The 4,169-nt window shown below is 36.7% G+C and overlaps 1 long non-coding RNA gene across 1 annotated transcript; it reads left to right on the top strand.

The window, feature by feature from the left end:
- Window positions 1-575: 575 nt before the first annotated feature.
- LOC125215537 (uncharacterized) lies at window positions 576-2,260 on the top strand. Its single transcript, XR_007175282.2, has 2 exons — window positions 576-933; window positions 1,006-2,260. It is a non-coding gene; the product is annotated as an uncharacterized LOC125215537 (long non-coding RNA).
- Window positions 2,261-4,169: the final 1,909 nt, after the last annotated feature.

Raw genomic sequence — 4,169 nt, 5'->3', positions numbered from 1 at the left:
CTGGCCTTGGTGATGTTTTCGTTTGATAGTCGGTACTACAACCTAGCCCGATTAATTGCTAAACCCAAGGGGCATGAATTCAAATAGACCCAAACATTAAACTAGTTTTTTCGTACATTACTCAGAGAGCGCATATACATTACAAAGTCATTTTCGTACATCAAAATCAAAGAGTAAAAATATTATATTTTTATAATAATAAATTAATAAGTGAGCGAAATTTATGGTAAATTTTTTTACGAGAAATCAAACTAAGATATTGTAATCTTTATAGATTAGTCCAAGTAAATTAAAGATTGACTATTCAATGTGGCTTGATAAAGTGGCGTGATTTTAGGTAATAAAAAAACTGATGAAATATTGACTTCCAATACTAACCTTTTCGATTTTTTTATTAATTATTTTAATTACAAGTGGCTTACATATTAACCATCAGATTGCACTAATCAATGGATGAGATTAGTTTTCCTTTTTAACAGGTTTTTACACATTAATCTGAATAATATATATATATATATATTGGGCTACTGAATAAAATACAAAAGGTCTTGAGACCCAAATAAATTAAATCCTACACCAAATAATTCCAAGAAAAATAGAAGATCCCATTGCAGGTATCTTCCCCTCTACCGTGATTTTCCTCTTTAAGCAAATCAAACACCAAAATTACTCCCCTCCCACGTCTCACGCTCCCTCATCTCTTCACCCCAACCTGCAAGAGAAATCCTTCCAATTATTTTCCCACAATCAATTGAAATCAATCACCAAAAATAACTACTCAATACATTCCTATATCACCCCTCTACACTAATCTCTCCGCCTCACACAATTCGGCAGTCTCTCCTAAATTACTTTTGAATCACAAAATTTCCTCAAGGCAGCAGAGAAGAGAGAGTTCATCATTCTCCCCCTCACTATCCTAACCCCACCGAGGTAACCATCCATCTTTGTTCTATCTTACTAATTCCACCCTTTTCAAATCAAACTCATGGAAATTTTAAACAGAGAAAAGGCGGAGAGTTGGATCGACTGCTTCCGAGCCACAACCTCTTTTGTTTACAGCAACTCGTCCCAAATTGTTGCAGGTATACACTTTCCCCACCCAAATCCAATCCCATATTTGTGCATCTCATGAAACCAGTAACCGTAGCAAAACTCTAATTAGAACAACATAAATCAAAGAATCGAACATTATTTCACAAAATCAAACTAAGAACTTATCTGCGGGGTTAATCGGGGTGGAAACGGGGCTGCTTCGGATGAAGTCGAGACCGCTGGAGAGGCGACGCAGCGGCTGCTACGGCGGTGGGTGTGGGCGACGAATCGGAGTCAGCAGTGGCGTCGACTCCGGTGCAGCGGTGATTTGGAGAAAGCAACTGATATGACCACGGGTGCTCGACGTCAAGGGTCCTCCCTTCGGCGTGAACCATGGGTTGATTGGGGCCCAAGGATGAAAGAGAAGACATGCCAAGGATCCAATAAAGCTAGAGGGCCTCCCGAGGATGCGAGGAATAGAGAAGGCTCGGATTTGAGGACAAATCCTTTCCAAGAAGGGGAGGATGATACGATCATGGAGGCCGTGCATCAAGGATTTCAGCTACAGCTGGATTCAACCGAAAACCGTCCTATCGAGATGATATCCGAAAGCTATGAAACTGCCACCATTGTCTTCGTCTTGGAAACGGCTTCGTGTGGGTATCTTGCACATCCCAATCGGAGTCCGAATGAGGGAGTTATGGCGGTTTTACGAAAGTCGCGCAGAGAAGGCCGGGAGCTTCGGGAAAAACGCCCGACAGGGCGTTTTTTACTGTGCAAAACGCCCGGGGACAGAGAAAACGCCCGGATCGGGCATTTTGGTATGTGAAAAACGCCCGCCCGGGCGATTATGCCGATTTTTTAGATTTTGTGGGCCAATTTTCTATTTTTGGACCCATAGTATAAATACCTCTTGATGTCATTTCTTTTCTTTAGGTTTTTGCTGAATTATATGCTTGAGAGCTTTGTTTCCTCTTGGAGAGGGTTTCTATCCAATTCCTAGATTTAGGTTGCTTGAATCCATCAATTGCTAGTTCAAGCATGAGATTTCCATCAATTGCTAGTTCAAGCATGGATCAAGTAGAGGTATGCTTTGAGGTTTGTGGTTCCCTTGAAGATCTAGCCATGGATGCATGTCAGTATGTTGTAAGTGTTTTAGCTTGCCTCATCAATGACTATGTATCACAATTTCCACTCTATCTAATGTTACTTTTTGTTTTGATCATCTTAGTTTCCTAAATTCTTGTTGGGTTGCCATTATTGATACAATAGAAAATCTACTTCACAAAAATATTAGATCAATCACCTACAAATTGGGTAAATCCTTGGGAAATGGATCACAAAATACATGGATCCACATCAGCAACGGAGCTCTAACATTTTTCTGGTCTTTTGGTGTTGCGATTCTGGGAGAGAGAGCCGACGGTATCTTATTTTGAAAAGGGAATTTGATTCTCAATTGTTTATGCTTTAAATATTTGGGGTGTATGTTTTAAGGTGAAAATGGATTACATTTCTCCTTTACTTCTTTTCAATTTTGATTTTTTTTTTGTTTTTTGGGAGCTGTCGTGTGTTTTGGAAAGGGAGCAATATTATTTTGCATCTTATTTGAATGGGTGTTTTCTTTTGTAGGACTTGGGCTCTTTGAATTTTAATTTGGTTTTGGGCTGGTGGGTCTTATTCTAATGCTTATAGCATCTTAATCCAAAATCAAGACTAAATCTCCATCCTTGGATTTTAAAATGAGTGGATGAGATTAAAGCTCACAAATCTCAATAAATAGTAGACAAAATATCAACAAAAGGGTAATATCATTATGTTATCATATGATAGTTTTCGTGGGTGTTATTTTATATCAACGTTGTATATTACAAATATCAACAATATGACATTAGAATATCAATACAAGGACAAGAAAATATCAACACATTTTTATTGAGATTGGACATGCATAATATTGAGATTTTGCCTACAATATATTGAGATTTTTTGTTGCATTTGTTGATAAAAGCTGCTTATCAACATGTACGAAAATTGAAATATAATTTATCAAATTTCATTACCCGAACATCATCGGAACATATGCAATTGAGATCTCGTTGGAATCCTTATTAAATTATCTTTAATTTGATATATTTTTTGCGAAAAAATAATTTAAATTGAGAGAGTTACGTAAATTTTAAAGATTTGAGATGATTTTGAGGAGAGAGAAAGTAGTTAGTTATAATTACTACATATAGGATTTGACATTAATACCCTTTTAATTTAATTAATAATTATTTAAATTTAAAATATATTAAACTTGACATTATATTAACCACAAGATCTTCTAATCTAATGATTGAAAATTGGTCTCAATTTGGGATTGGTAATTAGTTAGCAATTGGTTACATTCCTTGGGCAGGTATATGTAATTGTTTTGGGCTATGGAGTTAATTAAATCCATGTTAATTGAGATAACTCTTTGCCAAATTGTTGGGAACGTGAGGCCGGAATTGATTGAAATCCTTAAGCTTTTAATTGAGAAAAATTTGTAATCTACTCGATAAAAATAATCAAAGCCTTATGATGCATGTATCTTATTATTTGCTTGATTCCTTGTGTTGATTTTTGTGTTATTTTAAAATCTAAAGGTGATATCTCGCAAGTGAATCATGAGCGCAAGTAAAAGAATATATTTCGGTTTAAGCACTCGAGGTGGGCTCTCTTTTTAAATAAGGACAATGTCCTAACTATTTTATCGATGGGAATGAAATGCAAAATGTTTATCATGTTGTATTTTGTTTTAACGTGCCTACCTGAAATGGCTTTGCCATTTATTATTTAAATCGAATTCGGGTCCTTGTAGGGCCGCAAACCCTACTTGGATTAGTGTACACATATGGTAGACTGTGTCTCAGCGTACGGGTTGGCCGGTCTAGTGACTTGGTTTGTGGCCACATTCCAAGTCATGTATGGGCAGATATGGTAAACGTCTATGGGAAAATGACTGCGCAGTCGTGATTTTGAACAATGGAATATTTTGGTGCCTCGGACCTTTCAAAAGCTAAAACGCCGATGGCTACCTAACAGTGGCATGATAAATATAAATATTTTTGATAAATTGTTTTTGGCATGAGTCCACTGAGTATTTT

This window comes from Salvia hispanica, chromosome 3 (genome assembly GCF_029641045.1).
Source record: "Salvia hispanica isolate PSC_SH4W2 chromosome 3, Shi_PSC_v1, whole genome shotgun sequence".
Classification (NCBI taxonomy): Eukaryota; Viridiplantae; Streptophyta; class Magnoliopsida; order Lamiales; family Lamiaceae; genus Salvia; species Salvia hispanica.
This window is presented reverse-complemented; position numbering and strand designations above follow the sequence as displayed.